Source organism: Aethalodelphis obliquidens, unplaced genomic scaffold (assembly GCF_003676395.1).
Source record: "Aethalodelphis obliquidens isolate GAN/ISIS:26980383/991018 unplaced genomic scaffold, ASM367639v1 scaffold34, whole genome shotgun sequence".
In the NCBI taxonomy this organism is placed as follows: domain Eukaryota; kingdom Metazoa; phylum Chordata; class Mammalia; order Artiodactyla; family Delphinidae; genus Aethalodelphis; species Aethalodelphis obliquidens.
The window spans coordinates 17128776-17156765 of record NW_020837978.1 but is presented as its reverse complement, the minus strand read 5'-3'; the positions used below and the strand labels follow the sequence as shown (position 1 = coordinate 17156765).

The 27990-nt window shown below is 42.5% G+C and overlaps 1 pseudogene; it reads right to left on the bottom strand.

Moving 5' to 3' along the window:
- The window catches only part of LOC113631615 (uncharacterized), a 315617-nt pseudogene extending 296539 nt beyond the window's left edge, over positions 1 to 19078 (bottom strand).
- Positions 19079 to 27990: the final 8912 nt, after the last annotated feature.

Below are 27990 nucleotides of genomic sequence, written 5' to 3'. Positions count from 1 at the left end.
ATGTATTTGGCTCACGTTTGTGGCTCTCATTATATTTCTCTTGGACAGCAGTGGGTAAACTGTTAAGAATATCCTTCTGTTCTCACCTTCAGCACAAGATGAGAATTACAAAGTTGATATGTGAGCCCACGACACCTAATTTGCTAGTTAAAGCTTTGCTGACACCAAATGTGTGGATTTTAATCATTATTCAATCATTCTTTCATTCAGTTAAATAATTATTTATTGAGCAACTGCTATGTTGTAGGCGAAATAAGGCAAAGTCTAGGGAATTTCATAAGGAACATTTTAGGCAAGGTCCCAATCACACCACTTAACACTTCGGTCATAAGGCTGTAGCTATTAGCAGTAAAAACTAAATGGCATACATGGAGCATATTTAAAATATGGCAAATTGGGAAGGGGATGTTGTCAACAACAATCAAGGATTTCATTAATTGGATATGTGAGGTGGGTTGATTTAAAGCTAAAACTGTCTAATGTCAATTTCAAGCTTAATCAGAAGATAAAGTAATCATGCAAATGCAATTTCAACTCAAGAGGGGACAAGATCTCTTTCAAATCTAATCCTCACCCCACCCACCTGCGTAGCCATGGTGGAGATTAACTGCATTTCACTTTAGCCATACTACTATAATTATCTGCTAGACTTTCTTACTAAAATCAATAAAAGTGACCAAATATTGTAAAGTCTAGGAGTGTATTAACATTTCTATGTGGCATCAGGCAATGATATAAGTGATTTAAAAAATGAATCCCACAGTAAATCTGTAAAGAAACCACTACCTACACTCTATAGATCAACAAAAACAAAATCAACACATTCCACAACACTGCATGGTATGTGATTTGCCTTTCCTTTGCCATTAGTTTAATAATACAAGTTAAGTGTTCTAACAATTATTTTAACTGCTACATGGTTATATAAGGTAACTGAGATTCTAGAGGAATAGTCTTAGAGGAGACCTTGTTTCCCTACAGAAGGAAAATAAAGAAATGCCATAATATAGGGAGAATAATGTTCACCACCAGGTCAGTCTACTGAGTCAAGATTCCAAATTCTTTTCTACAGCTTCCCTATATGTAAAAACAAACTGTTTCTACTTCCCAAAAAACATGATCCTGCAGTGCCTATTCAGCTAAAGTCCCAGTAAATACACTAAGGGTTCTGCTTGAATAAGAACTAAGCTCATAGTTTCAAAATGACATTTCATGGAAGATTTGAGCAGAAGATATTTTGTGTTTGAACCAGAAATCCCAGAACACTGTCATTTAGATATTGTCAGTGCAAAAGAAGAGAAATCCAGCACCAAGGAAGTATCTAATTAAGATGTCAAACCACTGCCTGGAATGACTTGCTTTTCTTGTTCTGCTAGATGAAGTCTTCTCGGTGGTATCGGTGGTATTATTTTTTTTTTGGCTGCACTGCACAGCACACGGGATCTTAGCTCCCCGACCAGGCATTGAACCCACGCCCCCTGTAGTGGAAGCTCTTAGTCTTAACCACTGGACCTCCAGGGAAGTCCCCCTCGGTGGTATTATTAATATTCCAGTAGAGCAAAAGAATTGCTACATTAAACGGCAGTGTAACTCCAAGCTTTAAGATGAAACAAATTCACAAGAGACTAAGCCTTGGGGGTATTAATTCCTTCTTTTGCAAGTGAATATCCAGATCTTTCTGGTCTCACTTCTATTCCAATAAAATTTCAAATACTAGTCTTGAGGCTCTGAATGGCTGAACCAGTGAAGTCAGTTAGTTCAAGTACTTGAGTATTTGAATGCCTATTCTGTGCAGAATTCTGAATGCTAAGTAGAGGTCCAATACAGAGGAGAAGACACTGCCTGGCACTCAGAGAGTTTACAACCTTTATGAGTGTCCTAGGGCTGCTGTAACAAATTATCACAAACCCCATGACTTAAAACCACAGAAATTTATTCTCTCGCGATTCTGGAGGCCAGATGTCCAAAATCAAGGTGCTGACAGGGCCATGTGCCCGTCAGAGACTATTCCTCGTCTCTTCTCGCTTGTGGCGGATGCTGTTATTTCTTAGAATGTGGCCCTATCACTCTAATCTCTGCCACCATCTTCATGTCACCTTCTGCTCTGCTCTGTGGGGTTGACCTTCTGCCTCTTTGAAGGACGCTTGTGATTGGATTTAGGGCCACCCAGATAACCCAGGACAGTCACTCCATGTCAAGATCTTTAACTTAATCACATCTGCAAAGACCATTTTCTTTATATGGTAATATTTACACATTCCAGATATTAGGACCTGATCTCTTTGGGAGGCAGGGCTACCAGCCATCAAACTGAAATGACTGAAAACCAAGCAGAGCATCGTAAGTAGGTGCTACACTGGGTGGTATCAACAAACTTACTGCGTGAGTTCAGGGAATGTGGTCCAGGTTGCCTAAACTTAGATGGTTCTCCTGGGACTAGATGAGGCTCTGCTTATCTTCTCTCAGATGTTCTCTAGTGATTTTGTGAGCTTCTGAAGGGCCGCTTTCAGCCCAGGAGTCTTTATCATTCTGGCTGTTCTTACGGTCCCTTGCTTATTACATCATCTTAATTTTACTGCACTCCTTTACGTTTTTGTCCCACCCCATTATAATCTGGTATACTTTTTTGTTCCTGTTTTCGTTTTTATTGTTTTTGTTTGTTTGTTTGTTTCGCGGTCCTCTCACTGTTGTGGCCTCTCCCGTTGCGGAGCACAGGCTCCGGATGCGCAGGCTCAGCGGCCATGGCTCACGGGCCCAGCCGCTCCGCGGCACGTGGGATCTTCCCGGACCGGGGCACGAACCCGTGTCCCCTGCATCGGCAGGCGGACTCTCAACCACCGCGCCACCAGGGAAGCCCTTTATTGTTGTTTTTGTTGTTTGTCTTGGGGCTAATCTTTTCACGGCTGTAGTGAGCAACTTCCTTATATGACCTGAGAGGCACAGAAAGTTTTCTGCTGCCCCAAATTATTACACTCCAGGACAGGTCACAGTGGGACCATCATTCCATATTTGAAAAGTTTAAAAAAAAAAAGTGAAACTCTAACCAATGGACATCTCAGGGTGTTTAGAGGGCCTGCTGGGCCTCCAAAAGGGGCTGCACAGTGTGTAGAGTTCCCCCAACACATTCAGACACAGATGCCTCTTTTCCTCTTAAGCTACATGGTGGCAGGAACCATGTCCATTTTTGCTCAACTTTGTGTCTCCAGCATCTAGTCCAGTCCTTACACGTGGATGTGTGGTGGATGGATGGGTAGGTGGCTGGATGGGTGGATGGATGGATGGAATAACGTCTTGAGAGACTCAACTGCTCTGGATGATCAAGAAAAGGAAAGAGGACAAAGAGAAGGAGAGAAAATAACAAAGGAAGGAAAGGGGATTGAGAGAATGAGAACTGCAGACAGTAGCAGTCAAATTTCTACTACATGACAATTTTGCCTGAAGCCAGTTTTGATCAGGGAGTTGATACTAGAGAACATTTACAGATCCCTTATGCTATATCTTTGTTGGAGAGGTAGTGCTATGGACTGAATGTTTGTGTCTCTCCCAAAATTCATATGTTGAAACCCTAGTCTCCAATGTGATGGTATTTGGAGGTGAGACCTTTGGGAGGTAATTGGGTTTGAATAAGGTCATGAGGGTGGAGGTCGGATGATGAGATTGGTGCCATTATAAAGGTATGAAGAGACCAGAGATCTCTCTCCACCAAGTGAGGATACAACAAGAAGGCAGGCATCTGCAAAACAGGAAGAAGGCCCTTACCAGACACTGAATCTGCCCACACCTTGATCTTGGACTTGCAGCCTCCAGAACTGTGAGAGATAAATGTCTGTTGTTTAACCCACCCAGTCCGCAGTATTTTGTTATAGCAACCCAAGCTGAGATAGGCGCACGGCACAGTGTTTGGAGTCAGACACACCTGGGTCCAACTCCCAGCTCTGCCCTTAACAGCTTCCATTTCCTCACTTGCAAAATGTGGATAACAATGCCTAATTTATGGGGTGATTGACAGCTTTAGAGATCATTTCCGTAAAGACTAGCATCTAGGAATCTCTGAAGAGTTCCTTTCACTATACACTGTTATCTCCCAAGAGTTTTGCAAACGTCTTCATATAAGCACGTGACTTCGAAATATTACTTAATTGATGTATTTTTCCCTGTAATTAGTTTCTTTCCTCCCTCCCTTCCTTCCTTTTTTCCTTTTATCCTCCTGTTTCTACTGGGTAAAATACAGTCACATAGTTCAAAATTCAAATGATACACAAGAATATACCATGAAAATTCTCCCTCCTTCCCCTGTACCCAGGCATCCAGCCCCTTTCTGAAGCATCCAATTTTACCAGCAAGAGACTTTCGGTCAACAGATGCTTGTAAATTAGGCTTATTCTGGGTTTAAGCAACTCAAAACAAAATGCCCTACTCTTATTCATCACTCCAGAACGTCTCCCACCAAGGCTAACTTGTTTCAGCTAGTTTGCTACAATTCCTTATTGTGGATTCATCAAATAGCTTGATTAATAAAGAACCACCACCTATAGTATTCATCCATCACCAGTTTTCAACGACTCAGAACACTCAGATACATTTGGCATAAAAATAGTACTCAGCACAGCTTGATTCTTTTTAGATGATTGAGAGGCTCTGTATTTCACCGTACTCCAGAGATGTCATTTTTGGTAACTGAATCAAAGTAATTCCCTGGAAAAGAGCAGAAGTGATAGCAAATGGAGAGTTCTGATTTTGGAAGTATGCTAGATTACTATTTTTAGCAACATACTAGGATCCAATATTATTCCATAAGAACAGGAGGTAGAACCTGAGATCACTGGGGTTGGCCAGGAGCCGCTGAAATTGACGAGCTCTGGGGATTGAGATCTACAGAACCAAGGACAAGAAATAGTAGCAGGATACCACCAGGCAGAGTTAAGGTCAGTGACTAAAACAGCTGAGGAGCACAAATGGCCAGGATATGCAAAGATAAACTATTTGAATCTGTGCACCAAGTGATGGAATTTGCAAACTTGAATCAGTAGGTAAATAAGAATTAAATTGATGCGAAGCCAAGAGTCAGAAAATAAGATGGGAATTACAAGATGCTCAGACTCTGAGCCCCTTTTCTGGGCACCTGGATCCCTTCCTATGTTCCAAAGGTGATCTGGATACCAAGCCAGAGTTAGTGCCAAACCCATCCCTGGCTTCGGAATCCTCAGCACACACAAACTCTGAGAACTCAGGAGGCCACCCTACCTAGCAAGGACTTGGCAGTAGAATAATGATAACATGATGCTTCTTGCCCTTGTTTGCTTACATCTCAAATGCACTCTTACAGCCACTTAGTTAGGCACCTACACAATATATTTAGGTATACTAGTTTAATCATTACAATCAAGTGAGAATTTTGAATTTGGCTGCAGAGCCAGGCAGAATTCAACAGAAATTTTTGAAGAAAAAATTCCATGAACTTTCACCCCAATTCCCACGCTGAGACAAATACCGAAAACATATTACGATAGAAGCAAGGTTTATTTATCCCAAAGACAGAATAACAAGTGTCATTTTTTTTAGTCTTTTAACTACACTAATCTGCAAAATATAAAAGAAGCTGAAAACATAGGCTAGTCATTTTTTGTTACATTACCATCTCTTTATTATAATCACTGAGGTCAAATACAGTAGGACGCATTTCATCATAACTAACTGTGCCAACCCCTGATGGGCTTTCCATTCTATACTAATTCACCATTAGGAACTATCATCCTTGATGTGCTAGTGCAGTGTGAGATTTTTCACGAGGAAGGGGGCAGACAGGAAGGGACAGCGCTCTAGAATGTCAATTTGAGGTAGGGGCTAAATAGGATTTGAGGTGGAAACATGGGGTCACTGTGCAAAGTGAGAGCCAAGAACTGCCCACCTCTGGGTGTTCTGAGTTTGGGGACAACTCCTTTCTTCTACATCTTCCTTGCATCCCAATGAAAGAATTGAAAGGGGCTCAGTTATGCACTCCACCTCGCCCATAATATCTAGGGTTCACCCTTCAATCCAAACAGGAGATATGAAGACCTGGGTCCGGGCCAAAATAAGCCTCGGGGACACGATATGAGGGCCACAAAAAGTGTAGGCAATAGAACTTCTGGTGTGAAGCGTCGAGGGAGGTTCAAGTGCTCTTCTTCCTTCTACTGTGGAAAAGCCCCTCTTTTTCAGGAATTCTCCCGATTAAAGACACCCACAACTCCTGAACGGGCTTTTCCTCCAATTGCAACCCAAAGCTTTACATATGTCTTCATGTCCCTGGAGTTTTCTTGTGCCACTAAATGTGTAAATGTGTAGAGATGAAATTTTACCACCCCTAGATTCTCTAATTGTTTAATATATTCCTCAATGTCTCATCCGTCACATCCTTAAAGCTGTCCATCCATTTATCTTTACATTTGGAAAATCTGAACATGAGGCCAGCATCTACTTAAATGCTTATGCTCAGTATTTAATGGTGAAATTTAAATGTAAGTATAATAAAATATAAACACTGTATACCCCTGCCCCCCAGAAAAGACACCCACACCACCGAAAGGCCAAGTCCAAGGGAAAGGAAGCAATGCATCCCCATCTTGGCCAAGTCTGCTCTAGACTTCTAGAAAGTCCTATCCCCCCATCGAAGCCGTAAGAACCAGAAGCCTAAGAAGACCAACCCCGGGACGAGGGAAAGGCAGGGACCAGGTCACTTAGGCCAACCTCTGGCCTAGGCCCCAAGAAGGGCCCCTAGAGCCTCACCACAGTCCAGAACAGGTGCTCACCAAAGTACACAGCCCAGAAAAGGAGCTAGATCTACAGACAAAGGGTGTGTCACTACATGGAGTCCTTTTTCATACACGTATAGAGGAAGAGAGACACCTAAGGGCAAAGACAAAGTAAGTTGAAGTCACAGGGAGGTCCTCTACTCAGGGCTTTCCATTCAGGATTTGTAAGCTCTACCCAGAGCTCTTCCTTGGACATCTTCCTTGAAGAAGAAACAGAATGAAAAGATGTTCCAAAACCCATTTTTCTTTTGCTACAGAAAGACGACTCTATGAACATTGTTACGTATCATCTTTGATACATCATTTGAAAATCCAGAACATTACAATTATTTACGTATTACAATACATTATAAAAAATGTATAAAAATACATTACAAGTAATGACACCATCCCATTAAAATCCGACAAGTAAAACTCTTGAACACCGACTAGTTTCACCATCTTGCCAGCTTCCCAACTGCTGCTTGCAACACGAGCAAGAATCTAAAACATCAGCAGAGCAGAGGGTCCTCTTTTTAAGCCTGATTCAATGTTTGGGTCTCAAAATATATTCACAGAACCTGCAGAATAAGGGTAAATCATCAACGTGAAACTAGAAATGTTGTCAGGTTCAGCAGAACCTCTCAAAGGGATATTCTTTCTTGTCTTAATTTACACTGCTGGTCCCTAATGAATGGATTTGTGATATTCCATTTACCAGTTTGGTTCCTTGGGCCAGATACTTCTCTGAACCCCAATTTCTTCCCTGTAAAATGAGAATGTCACTAACACCTACTACATTGGGATTGGAGTGAGGCTCAAATAAGAGGATGTATAAGATACTGGTGCACAAATGTCTGAGGTTTCTGGGTAGTTATCACTTCTCTGAGAAACAGAACACTGAACTATGAATTTTAAGACATATACTTTATACCCACTCAGACCAATAATTAAGAAACTTAAATTTCTCTTCTTGGCTTTCCCCACCAGTGACTCATTATGAGAGAACTGCTGGAGTTGTTTGGATTTTTAAGTCACTGTATACTTCAAAATGTTAGTATTAAAACTACAGTACAAAATTTTAGGTATCATAGTCTACTAGGTGCCTACTCTAAGATTTGAAGAAAGAAGAAAATAACTGTAAGAGCTAGAGGGTCACAGAAATCAATTTCAAACATAATTTCCCTCCACAGTTATCTGTATCTGCCTAAATTTTTAGAATTACTTATTTATGCATTCTAATTATCAGATTTTCAGGGACTTTCAAGTATGAATCACTTGAAACTCCATCATTCACTGAAACGAATACGTTGACGCACATATCCTGGGTTTTGTAAGACAGGTTAGCATCAATCTCCCACACACTGCAGGTTTATCTATCCTTATGTATGTCACACCACCCAATAAAAGATATATTTAAAAACAATTAACAGGAAGAATAAGTTTTGACTATAAAATATAGTCTTGTGGGGTTTTGTTGCCATCAAAGCTCAAATACTTTTTTTCAAGGTGCCACCAGGTTGTCCAACACTTAAAATAGTCTAAATATCTGTCTATATCTTAAGGATACAGACAGCATTTGGTGGCTGTTAACTTACACTTAACCGAGATTATAAAACACTGTTACTGGGATGCCAAAAATGTTACATGGTACTTCATAAGAAAGGAATGCTGGGGCTTAGCAACTGCCCAGAGTCACTCACCAAGGCTATGCTTATTTTGCTATTAGTTTGGACAGGTTAATTTTCAAAAATTCTTCACATAATAAGCAGAAAATAACCTGAATTCCAATAGAATGGGTTATTTCTGTTCAAGTTTGTGGCTACCATTTAAATCATAATTGTAATGTAAACACTTGGCCCTACTTTGTATGTTTACATCACAGGTCCTTAGCCTGACACACAGCCTATTGGCTGACTCTGTTGGTTACCTACCCACGAGCCATCTCCCTTCAATTTCGTTCTGACACTATGTACTGATAGACACAATGGGCGTCTTCCCAGGCTCAAGGTGCCACTTGATCAGTCTGAGCTGCTCAGAGCAATCGCATCCCCCTTGCTAGTGACTAGGTTTCAGCATGGCCCTCGGTAGTTACCCTGGGAATCTTCTCATGGACTTCTTTGAAAGTTTTCCTCACTCCTTAAAAGATACAAAAGGCCAGGATGTGGAGAAACTGGAAGCCTCACGCATTACTGGTGGAACCCTCAAACCCACAGAATGCTGTCGCCACCTTGGAAAACACTTTGGTGGTTTCACTAGAAAGTTTAGTAATGTACCATACAATACAGCAATTCAACTCCTACCTAGCTAGCTACCCAAGAGAAATGAAAACACGTGTCCACACACAAACGTACGCATAAATGTTCCTAGCAGCATTATTCATGCTAGTTAAAAAACAGAAACAACCCACATGCCCTTCATCTGATGAATAGAAAAAGTACAATATATCCATACAATAAAACACTACTCAGCAATAAAAAGGAACAAGGTACTGATACATGCTACAATACGGATGAACTACAAAAACTTTATGGTAAGCAAAAGAAGCCAGACAAAAAGATCACTATTGTATAATTCCATTTATGTGTGAAATGTCCAGAAAAGGCAAATCTAAAGAGACAGAAACTGCATTAGTGGTTGCCTGAGATCAGAGGGTGAGAAGAGAAATTGATTGCATTGGGCACAGGGGATATTTTAGGGGTAATAAAAAGTTCTAAAAATGGTGATGGTTGCACAACTCTGTACATTTACATATATGGGGGGGGGCGGGAGAGAGAGAGAGAAAGTAAGGATTCAATGCTTCCTATCTTAGGTTCCCACTTGGGAACATGATGCTTGAAGCTGTAGCGGCTATCTCAGGACCAGAAGGAGAAAGCCAGCTAAGCAGGAACCATGCATGACATGTGCTGAGCTGTTAAATTAGACGCTCTTGAAATAGCCCTAATCCAAATTTATTTAACGTGGAACCAAAAAATAAAATAAAATAAAAATCCTCACTTAAGTATCTCTTACTTGAAGCCAAAAGCATCCTGATTGATACAGACTAGAAGTACAGTCACCAGAGCTTTTTCAGTGGTATAGGATTCACATATACATTGAATTTTGAAGATACACATGCTACAGACTGAATGTTTGTACCCCCCAAAATGCATAGGCTGAAACCTAAAAATATCAAAATTACAGTATTTAGAGGCCGGGCCTTTGGGTGGTGATTAGGTCATGAGAGTGGAGCCCTCATGAATGGGATTAGTGTCCTTATAAAGAGCTCCCAGAGAGCTCCCTTGCCTCTTCCACCAGGTGAGACCACAGCAAGAAAATAGCATCTATGAACCGGGAAGCCAGCCCTCACCAGACACAGTACCTTGATCTTGGACTACTCAGCCTCCAGGACTGACAGAAATAAATTTCTGCTGTCTATAAGCCACCGAGTCTATGGTACTTGGTTATAGCAGCCTGACGTGACAAAGACGGTGCATTTGTGGTGATGTGTATATATATTCAGACATTTCTAACTATGGTTGCACACTATCCTGTGTGACATGAGATACATTTAAGATGGCACCTAGTAGCTGTTTTACTAAAAACATACTTCAATCCAAGCTTGAACTAGCACTTGCTGTCATTCCAGCCTGTCTCTCCTCTACTTTCTTTCATGTTCAGCATGAATCAAATGGCTTAAACATCCCAAATACATTCCAGTTATCACCCCATGTTTCATCCCTCCACATTCTTGCACATCATATTTTCCAAGCCTAGAATGTTCTTCCCTTTGACTACATGTTAAAATGCTATGCATCTTTTAAATCCCAACTTGGGAACGTCTTCCCTGATCCCCAAGAATAATCACTCCCTGCCCTGATTTAATTCTATACCTTGTATATATCACTATTATCACCTCTGTCACATTGTATTGGAATTTGTTTTACTATTACTATCTCCCCTATTGTGAATGCTAAAGGGCATGAAGTTTAAATAAAAAACAGCTCTATCTTATATTTGGGTGACTTTGAACAAATCACTTTACTTCTGGGTCTCCATTTCCTCTTCTGTAAGATAAACATGGATCTTATCATCCCATCTCTCTCAGACTACTATGAGACTTAACTAAGATAACATATGCAAGAGCATTTTATCAATTATAAAGCACTGACAAATTTTATTTCGAATAGATAAGGTTTTTTTTAAAGGTATATAATGGCCCACACAAATTAGGAAAAAGATGTGATCTCTCACCATTCATCAAAACAGCTCTAGCCGGGCTTCCCTGGTGGCGCAGTGGTTGGGAGTCCGCCTGCCGATGCAGGGGACGCGGGTTCGTGCCCCGGTCCGGGAGGATCCCACATGCCGCGGAGCGGCTGGGCCCGTGAACCATGGCCGCTGAGCCTGCGCGTCCGGAGCCTGTGCTCCGCAACGGGAGAGGCCACAACAGTGACAGGCCCGCGTACAGCAAAAAAAAAAAAAAAAAAAAAAAAAACAGCTCTAGCCAAGACTACCAATGAGCATTGACCTCCCAAAAGCCTAACTGCGAAGGTCTATTCTCAATCGTCATCTTGCTCAATCCACGAGCAGCACTTGATCCAGACGACCTTGCCTTCCTCCTGGACACACTCTCTTCACTGGGTTCCACCTCAGTGGAAGCCCCTTCTCACTATTCTTTACTTGCCCCTTCTCATCTTCCCCACTTCTAAATCTGGAGGGCTCCAAGGCTCAGTATCTAGACCCCTTTCCTTCCTATACTCACTCCCTTAGTGATCTCATCCAGTCTCATGACTTTACATAGCATTTAATTTTTTTTTTTTTCCCTTTGGCCATGTGGCATGAGGGATCTTAGTTCCCTGACCAGGGATTGAACCCGTGTCTCTTGCAGTGGAAGCACAGAGTCTTAACCACTGGACCACCAGGGAAGTCCCTAAATAGCATTTAATTTCTTCCAACTCACAAATTTGTAGATTTCTTCCCTGAAAACCAAACTTGTGTATCAAACTGCCTAGATGTTTTAAGTATCTTAATGTGCTCAAGCTGAGCTCCTAGTCTCCCCCACCCCGAGTACACACTTCATTCATGGGCATTGGGTCCATTCAGGTGTTTGGGTCAAAAAAAATCTCAGACTTGACTCCTCTCTTTCTGTCATACTTCCTATCCAGTCCACCAGAAATTCCTCCAACCAAAGTATCTTCAGAATTCAATCCTTTCTCACTACCTCCATGCTGCTTTTACCCTTGTCCAAGTTTGCCATCATCTCTCACTTGATAGCTGAAATAGCTTCCGAAATGGTCTCCCTTGTTTCTGCCCTTGCCCATCTTTGATCTCGTTGAACCCACCAGCCAGAGTCACTCTGTTACAGCATTAGTTATATCAGGTCAATCATTGTTTAAACCCCTTCATTGGTACCCCATCTCCCTCAGTGTAAGATCACAATGGCCTTTAAGGATCCATGTGATCTGCTCACCATACTCCTGTTTCCTCACTGACCTCATCTCCTACCATTGTCCCCTTTGCTCAGTCCACTCCCGCCACTATGCCCGCCTTGCTTTCTGTTGATAAACTAGACGCCTGGCCTGCCTCTGCCTGAATGCTCTTCTGCCTGATATCATGTGGCTCATTCCTTCATTTCGTTTATATCATTCCTCAGATGTCACCTTCTCTGTGAGGTCTTCCCTGGCCATCCCATTGAAAATTGCAATCCCCTTTCCTCCGACTCCCCATCTCCCTTTCCTGGTTCATTTTTCTCAACAGTAGTTGTCACCTTTTAACATATGTTTCACTGTCACTAGTAAAAGCTCCAAGAGTACAAAAATTTTTATTTCTTCTGTATCCTCAGTGCTTAGAGCAATGCCTGACACATAGATAGCATATTACTTAAAAAAATGAATGAGGAAAGAATGAATGAACAAAGTAGGCTTCATAGATTCATGATAAATATATTTCTAAACACCTGTATCTTCAACAATAATGGGCAGAAATACCATCAAAGTTTTTAGAAATGTCTGACACTTAAAAGTCAGGAAATTTGAGGCCATAAAGAAGAAATCAAAGTAAGTTTGGGAACACTTAATGTTCCTAAAGAAACTCATAGCAAATAAGTAAGTAGCTATACTTCAATTAAATAAATAAGTAGAAACGAAACGGTACTCAAAATATAACAAAATATTCAGTTGATCACCCCCTAGACTTATTATAAAGTTCAAAGTTAAATAAATGCTTTCTATTTACTTGTAAGATGCTTAGTATGTGCTGTATTTATCATTTTAGAAGGCAGAGCTGAACATTTAGATTTTCTTCCTATGTAAGTTTCTTGTGAGTACCTTGGCAGACTTTTCTGGTTTCAATAATTCAAACTAATCATGTCAACAAACAGTTTTAAATAACCAAGACTATAAAATTTGATACTCAGAGTAAAGTTATTAAGTATACTTGGTTATAACCTAAGAATTAACATGACAGAAAAACTTTAAGGAATTTATCATTTTAAACTCTGTAATTACAAATTTTTATATTAGTAGTTGCTATACTAAAGGTATATAATCTGCTGATTAAAATAGATGTTGTCCACAAACAGAAAGTTGTGGATGCATATGGAAAAAAAGTTTCCCATTTTAATATTGATTTATCCCATGTTTTTCTTTTAAATTATTATCATTTCCAGGCAACTCTCTGCTGATAAATTACAAATGAGGATAAACAGTACTTTAACATTCCCATCAGAAACTTCCTAAAGGGTAAATGAATATAATCTCCCTCAAACTAAATTATCATTCAGGGATGGCCATGTATTTTGCTAAATTACAGATCTAGAAAATGAAAATCCAAGACTTTAAACTTCATTTCACAACGATATGCTATTCTTCTAAGTGTTGTATGTACTAACTGTGAGGTCTTTTATTTAAATAAAGACCATTCTATAAAAACTAACGTCAGAAAATGTGCTATAGTTCTTGATTTCCTCATCAAGAAATCACTGAACCATCACTTTAGATCATAGCTGAAAAGTGAATGAACAAAGTTTTTTAAACTATATCTAAGTTTACTCCTCACTGACAACATTGAAAATAGAGAATTTGTGTACATCAATTCTAGAAACTTGCTCTTATCTCAATTTACAGAAATTTCTGTAAGGAAAAGGAAAGGCCACATAGTACAAGAGGAAGTCATGACCTTCGGTAACATGTTTATACGTAACAAAACTTAATAAATGTTGTTTTTTATCCATGCTTAACTGGATAAAAAACTTGAATAGAACATATTTTTAGAGAAAAGAACATATCTAAACATGTGAAAACTTCTATCCAAACTGACTGAATATTTCAGTGAATACTTTTGGTTAATGTGGCTTGAAACTTGCAAGGCAGTCAACAAAGAAAGTTGGAAGTATCAAAACATCACTGATTCGTTGTGAAAGGCAATAGTAGTAGCTTTTATTATAACTAAACATACTTACAGATGCTTACCCCTCTGTTAAGTTTTTTCTTACATATATGGTTTTAAAAAATATATTCCCCACAACAACTTCATGGGATAAGTGTTATGCTCCCCAATTATAAATGAGAAAACTGAGACCCCAGGAAAGCAAGTAAACTGGCCAAGGTTATCAAGATGAGGATTCAAACTCGGGTCTGTTTCATTCCAGAGTCTGTTTCTAAACCTCTGAGCCCAATGCTGGGTGGCCATTAAAACAGATTCAAAGATATTCACATCAGACATTTGTAGGTAAAACATTTGTTGGAAAATAATACTGCACTCTACACACACACACACACACACCCCAAAATATTCCAGCAGATAAACTTTTGTTGAAAACATTTCAGGAAATCTGACGTTTCCATGCAACACACTTTGCCGAAAGTATACTTCACAGAAAATTTAAAGCCTATTTCTTGAACTAATACTCCCTGAGCTAAACAGTCATACAAAATAATTGTTATTAATACACATAAAGTTTTCCATGTCAGTAACTCTACTGTTCAACAATTTAAAAATGAACTTCACAAGAGAGGATGCTCCTTAATTACAGGAGCAATCAACAAATCACAAAAATCTTAAAGCTAAAAGATTTCTTCAAGTTTCTTTAACCTAACCCTTCATTTTATAGATGACAAACTAAAGTCCAGGAAGATGAAGTAATTTGTCCAAGTTTCTACAACTAAAAAAAAGCAAATCATAATAATTTTTACTTACAGTGGGATAAAGATATTTCCAATTCCCAATTATCTTTTTGACCATACCTTAACATTTCTCAATTACAGTAATATATCAACGATATTCTCCATCTGTAGCATTTAAAACCACCTTGAACTTGAATCATTTTGAGGATCAAATCCTACAACTTCAATCATTTCAAAGCAACCTATTCTAAACAAAGAAAACTCTCACTTTCCATGGCAAACAACTGCTAAACAAGGAAAGTAAATACTGTATCAAAATACTTTTTGTATTACCAACAGTATTTACGTGAATTTCGAATGGCTTTCTCACAGAGATGATCAAGAATGAATTATAAGACATAAAAGAAGGAATATAAGACTATTAATGACCACTATAAAAACTTAATGTCTACCATAAAGATTAAACAAATGTACAGTTTCTGTTGTTATTACATAGTAAAGTTTTTATTCTAACAGAACTTATTGTACTTTATATTGACTCCCAGCTAGTAGGAATTCATTTCCGTCTGACCACTTTTGGATTTTGTTTACCAAAATGAAATGTCAAATTGAAAAAAAATTAATGCAAACCACAAAAGTCCTGCTATGATAGAAACATTCAATGTGATATTTAAAAGCAAAATCAATCATAAATAAAATAGGACATTTGCCTATCGGACCCATCATTGTTACATAACCTTCCTTAGTAACTATATAATCCACGTTCATTATGTGTAATCATATCGAAGACACTGTCAGATTAATAAAATTTCCTTAGAAGTACCCAAATCGTCATTCCAGATGAAAATGAACCTACAAAAACCAGTTCAAAACAAGGAAATCCAAAGTCATAAATCACTTTGATCAGGCAACAGCTCAAAATAACTAGGCAATTCTCTAGTGGCGTAAGTACCAGCTCCAAAATGAAGTGCTTGTAGAGTATTTAAAAAGCAACATACCTTCTTTAAGGTGGAGAATTCCCAGTGATCAAATTGTAGTAATCCACAGAGGGAAGGCATCATCAAAAATCCCAACAACTTTTAAGCAACTCCAAAGAAAAAAGTTTGGTAAGTTTCATTCAGGAATGACTTGATGTTGTATTGGTACTTCCATAACATTCACTGATAGAAAGATCCAGTAAGAACAATGCAGTACGAAGGAGTCAGTGCACTCATGATGCTTTCTAGATGCTGACAATAGTAATCACACCTATACAATTGAAATTAATTAGTGTTAGCTTCCAAGTCACTCAACACACTCAGTTTCTTTTAAAAAAGTAACCTTAGCGTTAATATATTTCTTTCTTTGACACAAAAATTCAAAACTACATAGCTCTGGCACTTGAACCGTTTCTAGCTGCAAGTTTTAATAATGGATATTACTGTAAGAAATCACAACTTTAAGAAGTTCAAATAGACTATGTTTGGCTCTTTCCTCCAGGTGTTAGCAGCACAGTTTGAAGTTTCATCTGTCCGGTCAAACTGTAAAGGTGGGAGATAAAGGCAAAGGGTGGGAGGAAAGCTTCTAGTTCTGGGGTGGGGATAGGAGAGGGTAGCAGTGATAAATTAATTACCTTGGTATTTGGACCGATCTCACAAAACAGACCTGAAGATAATGACCTAAATTTGCATTTTCTAACTCAAGAGCCCTGTTCCACACATTCCCAATATTTAAACACTGCTAGAACATACCACGTTTGCCCACTTTCAACAAACTCCCAATTTCTGTCCCTAAATGTCTTTCTATGAACCAAGTGACTGGGCGGATGAACGACTTTGTGATAAAGTGGGAAAGTGCTGAAAGAAATGTCCTGTAAAGCGGAGATGTTTATTAGGTGCGCAGTGTTCGCCTCATCTGAGCAAGAACCAATCCAGAAACACTGCGAAGTGAAGCTACTTGGGAAACAAAGTTAAGGAGTCTCCTTTTGCCTATAAACACGGAGGGAATTGCGCTGCCTCTCCACCCCGCAGAAGCTGCAACAGCCATCCCTCTTTTGGGCGGGCGTGGCAGACAGAAACAAAAGGTTAAAACACAAAAGGCGGGGCGGACCGCTGGGTCTGTGGAGCTTCAGGCGCTCGCGTTCCCCTTTCTACTCAAACACATTGAAATGGGGCGGGGGTGGGGGCCCGCGTTAAGTGAGAGAGGTGATGATGGATCGCCAGCACCGCGTAGGTTATTCTGGGTGGGTCGTGAAACTGAGAGGGGTGGACGGGATGGCCGACTCTAACTAGTGGTCCAGGCCCCATCGCTCCATCCCTGCATCTCTGACAGTCGAGAACCTGTGGCTTCTTCCTCCAACCTATCCCAGCCCCAAAGAAAACTTTCTGAACTCTTACCTGTTTGCTCTAACACCCTCGACCGCAAACACAAGAGTCCAATACCCTACCACCCAAACCTCTTCTGCGTTCTCGTGCTGCAGCTTTGGGTATGGTGCGTTGGATCTGCGCAACGCTTCGCAGGCTGTTAAGTTATAAAATGGTGAGGGAACGACCCCCGCTTCCATATCTCCTTCCTTGGCAGGACCAAAGTCAGACCCGGCAAGTCCCAACCATTTCAGCACGCTTCCCTCCGGTCTGCGCGCAGCTAGGAGAAAGCGAGGCAATGCCCCCTTGAGACACCCTTCCCCCCATCCCCCCAGCTCCTCATATAAAGAGGCACTTGAGAGAAATGCCCGCCTGGCTTTTGCCCATTAGAAATAAACAAATAAAACAATCTGTGCAAGTTCCTTAAAGAACAAAAGAGAAGGGAACAGGGGAAAGGAGGTACAACTTGGCCAAACTTCGCCACCGGACTGCTCCTCGGTCCTCCGGAGGGCGGGGAGCGGGGCGCGTTGCGGGGGAGAGAGATAAACAAGACAACAGTCCCCACTCACCTTCTTCCCCACTTCGTCGCACTTCTGAGAGACGTCTCCCTTGTCGCGGTCCTCGCGGCGCTCGGACACTTTTGTGTGGCCTGACAGCGGAGAAAGTCGCGGCGGCAAAGTTGCGAGAGGGAGATACCCGCGCGTCCGGGGGAGAGGGGAAGAAAGAGAGTTCATCAGAGTTCCCCCTTTTGTTCCAAGTCCCGGAGCAGACAAAGAGGCGGCGAGCGGCGGCAGGTTTCTCCCTCTCACCCCTTCTTCCTCTCTCTCTCCCCTCCCCTCCCCGCCCCCTCCCTCTCCCCGCATCTCCCGCCCGGCCGGGAACCTCGGAGGCGAGCCTGGGCGGCTCAGTCCCCAGCCCATTGCAACTCTGCCACGACCCTCTCCTCCCACTACCTCGCCCGAAACTTTCCCCGGGAGATGCCTGTCCTGGTCCCCTCCACACCCACCACGCTGTCTAACGCGCTCAAGTCTGCAGGGGGAGAGGGGGAGGAATCTCCAAAATCATTGTTTCCGGGAGATGCACCTCTTTGTTTGCACTTTCCCTGCCAATCAGTGTGAGCAGTCCACTTTGGCATCGAGTTTCTGTCAGTTTTTCCTCATCCCAAGAGACAAAATCCGAAGGGCAAGGGGTCAACCACAGAAGATAAAGGCGCTCACACAATTGGAGGTGGGGTGCACCCTAGGCTCTCCATCCTGGTTCCTCCCCTCGGATCACCCCCTCCACCCAACACACCAAAACAACTCAAAGGGGCATCAAGAAGTGTTAGAAAACTCTCCCCCCCCCCCCCACGCCCACCCCCACTCACTCTGTCCCTTGGGAGCTCCCTCTAATCCGGAGGACAAAGCCCAGCTCGGGGTCCCACCAGGACCTCCACCCCTAGGGGCTACCTGTTGCTGCAGGCGCTGCGCGACTCGGTCCAGGGGCGCCGAGGGCGGATTTCCACCTCGAGCATCGCACCCACCTCTCAGACCCCAAACTTCTCCTAACCTCAGACCGAGACTGCACGGCTCTCCGGGAGACCGCGCTCCCTCTGACCCTGGAGCCAAGCGCTCCTCACCGGCTCCCTTCTCTACACCACTGCCGTGTCCTCGCTCCAAAGATCAGACTCAGGGTCCCTGGCTGCCTCCCCATCCTCTACCCCCTGGCGAGGTCGAACATCCCCTCTTACCGTCCCCTCCCCCACTGCCTTGCCCCAGGCAAATCGGGTGTCTCGGACCAGGAACAGCTCCGCACTCTTCCCCAGGCCCTTTACCAGTCGTTCCCCAACCTCCAGAACTGGGGACCCCATCTTCATCTCCCCCATCCTTAGACCCTCATCCCAGCTGCGGGCCACAGTATTGGCGCCCTGAGTGACTCAGAGTAGCGCTAATTTTCCTTCTAGATCTTACTAGAATTGAAGAGGAGGAAAGCCGGAGATGGGGGAAATGGGAGAGAATGGGGGCCCGCAATGGGAAGCATTTTCTAGGGCAAAGGAAAACAACAACAACAACAACGAGCATTCCAAAGCAAACATCCACCCTCCAGGACGTATCTGGCCCATCGCCCACCTTCGCCTCCACCCTTTCTCCTTCCCCATCCCAGACTTGGGATCTTTGGGTCGTGAAGTTTGGGGGTAAAGGGATGCGGTACAAGGAGGCTTGGGAACCTGGGACCAGGGTCCAGGGTTGGGGTGGAGGTGGAGGATGCCTGAAGGAGGAGGTGAGGGAAGGAGCGAAGAGCCCCTGCTGAGTCCGGAATGTTGCAGCCGACGGTCCCGGTACTCTCCCGGCGACTCCTCGCCAGGTCTCTCGCCCAGAGCAGAACAAAGACGCCGCGAGGAGCGCTTCTGTCCTCGCCTCCCGGGGCCCGCACCCCGCCCTCCGCTTTGCTTGCACGAGCCCACGCCGCTCTCGGAAACTTTGCAACCAACTTCCCCCAGAGTTAGCGCGCGCGGCGCAGGGAACAGAAGAAGAAATGGGGAGAGTCGTACCCGGGGACCAGAGATGCCCTCTTCCCCGTCCCCTCCCGGACGAGGAGCAGCACTCCTGGCGCCGCCGCTCCCACCCGCGCGCAGGGTGACCCACGGTGCAAGGGCCAGAGGAGCACACGTTTTCCCCGGCTCCCTGAAGAGAACGAAGAGGGTTTTCGTTTGGATGCGTGCAGGGCTGGGTAGTGAGGTCGAGGAAAAAGGTGGCAAATAGAGAAGCGGGCGGAGGGAAGGCGGAGGGCGGTGGCTCGGACTGCGCGGGAGGCGAGGGCGCGGGCGCGAGCGCGAGTGTGAGCCGCGCCTTTCGGGCCGGGTTCCTGCGCGCCCCGTCCGGCCTTCCCAGCTCGGCGAGCAGCCGCGAGGCCGCAGAGTCAGGGCCCGGGGTCCGGGGCCGCCCGGCCCGCCTCCTGGCGCATCGGCCTGCTCACCTGCCCGGAGCCTGGACACCTGCGCCGCCTCCTCCTGGAACCTCGGGTCTCCTGGGCGGCTCCTCGCCTACTGGGAACTCAGAAGCCTCATCCTAGGTTAGGGATCTTGAACGCTCCACAACCAACCGCAAAGAGAAAACAGCCCCTATCCACTCCTGTCTGGCACATTTTCCTCTTTGTCTAATTATGATGACTTCCAGAATTGTCTTTTTAGGAGAAGTCTCCCCTCCCCTCCCCCCCCGCCCCCCCCGCGACAAACCCTTACTTTCCGCTCTTCTCAGGGATCTGCTTGGAAAATAATGAAAAGGCAGTACTTCGAGACAATTCAATTCTGCTGCCTCTCAAAAATACTCGAGTTATGGGGTAAATCAACGAAGAATTGCTAACTTCTAAATAATACCCAATACTCCACTGACTGTTGTGGCCTAATTGAATCTATTCAACCATTACCAAACCTTTTGAAAATATCGACTGATTGTTTCTCTCTTTTCTCAAGAAATGAGGGGGAAGGGCCGTTTGCCAGGTGAACAGTCAATATGACTTCAAGAAGGTTTGCTCCCTGCTTTATGAAACACTCCTGTCAGGGCTGTTCGAAGTATCTCTTTCCCAACCTGCTTGCGGGGAAAACAAGTGATCTCCTCCCAAGAATCTTGGTCCTTAACTGGTCAGAGCTCCCCCATCTCCACTCCCGGGCTTCTCTGTGTACGACAATAGCCACTGCTACTTTTGAAAAGGATGCCATCGTTTCTCAGATGCCACCATATTATTAATATTTTTAAATTAATTAAAATGGCTATACCAGAGCAAATGGACTTAGAGATCCAAGTATTCTCTCTGAACTCACAATGTGGCCACCACACTTGGGACTCAACCCCTGCCATTCCTACGGCAGGCTGACAGCATCCTGCAGCTCTCCCTTCTCTGCTTCTCTGTTCAAGGGCTTCCTTGAACAGAAGAAGACCCCACTTTGCTAGTGCAGGAGGGCAGGCTAGAAGGGCCAGGCAGAAAATGCCCCTCAGAGAAGCCCTCAAGCAATCGAGGATGCAAGTCCGTCTAAAACTACCCCAGCTTCCTCACCTGGAGGTAGGACTAGACTTACTCAGTTGTATTCTGCACTGTCTCCCACAGGTCCTCATCTTTGAGCCTCAGTTTCCCACAGCAGTAACTTGCTCTCTAAGGAACCCTATGCTGGCTCCCTTCCTTACCTGTCTCCCCGTACTTCTAGTGCTTTCTGCCATCACATCCCAAACAGGCCACAGTACTTGCCCTTGAATCCTGGTCTCATGGTCATCTTCTGCAGGAGCTCAGCCTAAGACACCTCTCAGATATGCGCTTTCTAAAGGGAGGAATCCGCTCTATTCAGAGAACGAAGCTACAAAATCAGATTTTCCCTGGAAAAGAGGTTATTTCAGCAATGAAGAGTGTTTAAGTTATCTAGTTTACTTTCTGGGTCATACTTTAAAATTAGATATTTTACTAAATAAAGTATAGAATCGTACCTCGTGTGTGTGAAATTTTTGTACATAGATTCATAAGAAAAGAAGTTCTTTAAGTCTGATGCCAGCAGACAGCAAAGCAACAGCATGTTCTATTAGAATCACCTTTTTAAAAACTGAATTAGAAGTAACATAGAGGGCTTTTTTTGAGCCTCTGATGAGAGTTAAGAAGGATGACAAACACATCTCATACTATGTCTCAGTGTGACCTAGTCAGGAATATTTCCAGTGAGAGATGCTACGGTGTTTTTCACCAAACTTCTCACAGCATAAATTGGCCAACTGTTGCAACAGTTTTTATGAAATTATATATTAAATCTTATGCTGCTCTTAGCCATCATTATGAATAAGTCTTCAAGTATCCACATAATTAAAAGCCCCAGTGCCATCCCTAGCTCCTAGAACTTTCCTTCTTGGGTTGCTTTCACTGCTGTTTTTCTTAAACTCTCCCTGTGATGGTCCTCAGTGCTAGTCACCAAATTTTTGTTGTTCTCCCTCTGGGCACATGTTAGGAATGCAATTCCCTACTCCCCTTGAATCAGATGGAGCCATGTCATCTGTTCTGGCCAATGAAATGCGAGCAGAAAGCTTTCCAGGTGGAAGCTTTAAGAGCCAGTGTATGATTTCATGTGTCCCTTCTCCATCTGCCTCCGTGCTGGATAAGGTTGCTGGTTTGCCCTGGGTACCAGGGTGAGCCCCCTCCACAGCCAACCTCAGTGATCATTTTGTGTTAGCAAAACAGTAACCCTTTCTTGTCCTAAGCCACTGAGATTTTAGGGTCGTTTGTAATCATGGTACAACCTGGCTGCTTCTCACTTGTTCAGATACTCTCAGTCATTTATTTTTACAAAGTTATACTTCTGGTTTCCTTATGGGTTTGGGATCTTGGAAAGTTTACGCAGTAGCTCCCGTGAACTTCCCATAATATTTTGCAGCTGGACTTCAAGTTTAACGGTACTGTGCTGGGTAAATTGTTTTAGGAAAGATTAGTTTATCTTCTTGTTAAAAAAATAAAAGCCTAGCAACAAATTACGAAGAAGGGGGTAGGATTCTGTGGAGTCTGATACACTGCACTTTTGCATCTGCCCCAGAAAGAGTTGACTTTCCCCCATCTTTGTCATTGGCTTACCAACTTTCAGAACTTCTTTAACCAACACGGTAAACTGAACGAGTCTTTGTCATGCTGCGTTTTAAACTAAAATTCTTTCCACAAGTCATTTAACCTTTGGTGAAGTTTTATTGGTTTTATTTACCTAATAAAACTGAGAAGTACTCACCTACTTCATGGGGTTGTTATGAGAATTAAATGAGATTTTCAGGTCCTTAATCGAGGGGCTGCCGTTCAGTTACAAATACTTCATAGCTTATCTATCAATTTCCCTGGGTCAGAAACATTAATAAGGAGGCTTGCCTGTTCTGAAATGTTTTTTCATTTTCTTAATATCCCAGCAATAATCACTATATTGCAAAAATGTTGTTAAGAATAATGAACAGCATATCTTTTTCCTTTCCCAAGAGATACCTGGAAAATTGAAACCCCCTTTTACTTCTAAGCCCTAAGGACTGTTGGTTTTACTTGTACTCTTGTTGTTGCTACTGTTATTGTTTCTAATTATTTCCATTTCCTCTAGTAAAATCCCAACTCCATAGCCTCGAATGTAAGGTCCTCCACATAAAGCCTCCCCACGCCCTCAATCTGTCTTTTCCATCAACCTGACTCATACTACATGCCCTGATAATACTAAATTGCTTGTAGCAATGCCGGCTCAGGCTTATGCACTTTTACTCATGCTGTTCTCTCGGAAGACATTTATCCCACCTTTTTCCCATCTCCAATCCTTACTTGCCTTTCAGATCCTTCTACACAAGCATCTCCTGGAATAGGTTTCCTTCCAGAAACCCCAAGTTGGACTAACTGTCCCTCCTTCATTTATCCCATCAAATATCTCTATCCTTTCAGGAGGTAGTAGAATTTTTATTAAGAATGTGAGTTTTAGGGCTTCCTTGGTGGCGCAGTGGTTGAGAGTCCGCCTGCCGATGCAGGGGACACGGGTTCGTGCCCCGGTCTGGGAAGATCCCACATGCCCCGGAGTGGCTGGGTCCGTGAGCCATGGCCGCTGAGCCTGCGCATCCGGAGCCTGTGCTCCGCAACGGGAGAGGCCACAACAGTGAGGGGCCTGCGTACCGCCAAAAAAAAAAAAGAATGTGAGTTTTAGAATCATCAGCTGGGTGTGTATCACCTGGCTTTGCCACTCACTAGCTACGTGACTGTGATCAAGTAACTTTACCTTTTTGACCTCGGTTACCATGTGTAAGATAACATAAGACTACCTGCATCATGGGATTGCATGGATAAAATGTCATCAAAAATGTAAAGTGCTAAGCATATAAACCTGACAGTAATAAAAGCAGCTGTCATCTATTGAGTGTTTCTTATCTCTAGCAGATTTAAATAAAGTTAAAGTAGTAAAATAGCAGATGGTGAAATTTCATTTTGATTCTCAGCTTTTCTTCTCCGATATAAAGGTCTGGAACTTCAGTAAAGTATCTTCCTTAAGGATGCTGGGCATTGAAAACAAAAGCTACCCAAACTCTCAAGAGACGACTGTGCTCTAAGTGTTATACCAGAAACTAGATTTCCTAATCAACAGTGCTTCAGTCTTTATATCAGTATATATAGGCCACAGTAGACCATTAGAAGGTTCAGAAAGAGCAAGGAATCTAATGTATTGTCCATGTATTGGACTGAAGAGTATTTCATCCAGGCTACAGTGGAGTTCTGCTCTATGTACTGTATGTAACTGAATAATATACAGTAATTCTCCATTTTCCCAATAAGAAGATTGTTTTAAAAGTTTCTTGGCCAACTATACACACTTTTAGATCATGTGTCTACTTATTTAATATGCTTCCATATTTTCGTCACATTAATAAATTTAGAAATAATAATTCCGAAATATTTCTGTTTTTGCCACTCACAATTCATGAAACAATTTTCTCTTCTCACACATCTTTGTCATCCCCATAGCCACTCTGGTTCATTCATCTCTCATTATCAGAGCCCATCATCTTTATTTCTATTTAAATTGTTGAAAACACAGCTCTTCTGGAGCTGACGTTGATACTGAAAATGGAAATTTTATCCCAACCCACAAATATCATTCGCATAACATTAAAAAAAAAGTAGTCATCTTTCCTACAGATGTATAGCTGAGCTAGCCACAACACGAGAAGATTTGTTTCACCTTGAAAAGATTTGTTTACAAAGACAGCAAAATTTGATGATCATGAGGTCTTATCCCCAGAATAAAATTTTTTTTAATAAATAAGTCTATATTAAATACGTTAGCCTCCTTCATTTCTAGTTTGTTATATGACCTCCGTAAGCATTAGAAACCAGATCGAGGCCCAAAGATTGAGGGTAATGTGGCTTTGCCAAGTATAATTTGTTGTTCGAAATAAAATAATTGAGAAATTGAGAGATTACATCATAGGGTCTTTTGGGTAAGGCAAACTCCTCTTCTGAAGGCTCATTTGGGGGGAAATATCTTACCTGACATTTAGGAAGGTACTGGCAGTAATCTGTCTTGTCACATGTGTCACATGCAGCCTTTTTCCATATTAGTGCAAGAGAGATCCCGACAAATTCCACCCTCCATCTGTCCAAGACAATCCATCAGCGTCCGCTTGCATTTCTTTTCTATTTTTTATACATTTATTAATTTATTTTGGCTGTGTTGGGTCTTCGTTGCTGCCTGTGGGCTTTCTCTAGTTGCGGCAAGGGGGGCTACTCTTCGCTGCGGTGCGCGGGCGTCTCATTGCGGTGGCTTCTCTTGTTGCGAAGCATGGGTTCCAGGCATGTGGGCTTCAGTAGTTGTGGCGCACGGGCTTAGTTGCTCCCCGGCAGGTGGGATCTTCCCAGACCAGGGCTTGAACCCATGTCCCCTGCATTGGCAGGAGGATTCTTAACCACTGCGCCACCAGCGAAGTCCCTGCATTTCTTCATGCATTACAACTCCTTAGTTTCTGTCTTCCCATCTGAAGCAAGGATCATATTTCCATGTCATTATTCTAGAAGATTCTATAACAGCATGGCATCTTTTAGAAAACAGATTTAAACATTTCCCTCTGTTGAGGTTTTTTCTCCTTCTCTTTCCAGCAACTTTGCCCATTCTGCTGTTGCTCACCCAGCTCCTATCATCTAACCGTCCCTGCATTTGCACTGTTATACTGTATGCTTCCCAGCGGAATCAAGTTTCCATCCATTATAGAGCTTTCTCTGAACCCCTCTGCACGAATTAGGTGGCTGGCACCTTTTTTAGGAAAATGTACATCACAACTTCTGATTACGACTCATGTTCTTGGATGATTACCCTGTGTATGAAGCAGTCCTTCAGGCTAACATGATTATGCAACAGTAATATCTTTAACTTCAGGGGGTAAAAGCCTGACACTGTTCCACGTGAAATAGCATAATTTTTGGTTTTAATTCCCGATTCTCTGTTTCATGACATTTATCCCTGATATCCAACTTAGATAAAATCTTTAACCAAAGGCAAATACAATTTAATGGAAATAGTCTTACCTGTTTTCTTCCAATTTTGCAATATTTTTGGCTCTAAAATTCATGTAATTTTGCCGTTGCTTAGTATTTCCTGTGGAAATACTTATTTGAGATGATAACAGCCTTAAATAAGAACAGAACTGCTGAATATTTTGTTTTGTGGAGAAAGGTATTATTAGACTTTCTTCTCCAGGCTAAAAACAAAAAATCAAGGTCATCCTAGTCATAGAAGTTTCTCAGAAAGACACTTTTATTATAGCTTTGACTTAATCCAGGAAGCCTATCACTAATAGATACAATTAAAAAGAACAAGGGATAAACAAGGTGGCTTTTTCCCCAGCCACCTGCTATCTCTCCCCTGCTTTCTATTTCATTGTCCTGTATATCAATAGTAACACTGATTATACTTTCTCTAACATGATTTGGAAGAGTCCATCTTTTAACTTTGCCTGGGTTACCACCTACTTTGGGATTGGATGCCCTATACACTCAGCTTAGATATTCCTTTCTCATTTCAGTTTATGTTAGTTCATAAGAGATTTCCTTCAGTTTTATAGTATTTTCTTCTCTCATTATTTATTTAGTTTGCTTTTTATTTGCTGGCAAGCTTAGCCCTCATAAAAAGGGCTAGAGATATCCATTGATCAAGAGCACAGGCAGGAATTCTGATAACGGCACTTCCCGCCCTATAAGAGGAACCACTTGGTCCTTGTTGCAGCTGGGATCACAGTTGACCTCATAAATGGTTGCCAGTGGCCTCCACGGAACAGACCCTTGTCTTTAAGGCACTGTGCTAGAGCCATCATCCTATTTAAACTAGGGCAAAGAGGCAACCATTTGTCTTCTCCTTCAGAGCCAGCAATTTTTCCCTGTAATAAATGACTTCATTTTGCCACTGGAGTTACAGAGGTTAAATTTACAGCTAAGTGCAATCCTTTACTCATTACAGCAACTTCCAGAGAGTTCACTCATTTATTAGCAAAAATATTGCTTTGAGTCAGGAATAAAGGTGCAGATGTGCTCATACAAAATTACTAAGAATAAGCGTGAGAGTCTGATGTGGAAAAATATACAGTATTACACCAAAAGTACTTCCCCTCTTTTTCTCCTAAATTTAAAATAAAGTAATAAGACATTTAACAAGGGGTTTTTGTGTTTCCATGCCCAGTTTCTTCCCAAGAATTAATCCTTGGTTTTCTTCTCTTCCTGAACTACACCCGCCTATCTATGCTGACTCTATCCACTATGGCTTTGAGTTTCACAACCCCTATCCCTGTACCTCCAGCCCAGATTGTTCTTCCTTGGCCCAAACACCTATAAATCCAACTGTTCACTGGAGGTTTTCACTCACAGGTCCCACAGATACCTCTCATTTAATACAGCTTAAGCTAATTTTACCAGCTTTTTCTCAAAAATCAGAAACTCTCCCCAACAATCCTTCTTATTAGCTCTACTACTATTTAACCAATTGTGATGGATAATTTTATGTCAACTTGACTTGGCTAAAGGTTGCCCGGATAGCTGGTAAAACATTCCTGCGTGTTGTCTGTCAAGGTGTTTCCAGAGGAGATTAGCATTTAAACAGACTGACTAATTAAAGAAGATGACCTTCACCAATGTGAGTGGGCGTTATCCAATCTGTTGAAGGCCTGAGTAGAATGAAAAGGCACAGGAACAGCGAATTTGCTCTCTCCAAAGAAGCTTGGGACATCCATCTTCTCCTGCCCTCAGACCTTGGTGTTGCGGGTTCTCAGAACTTTG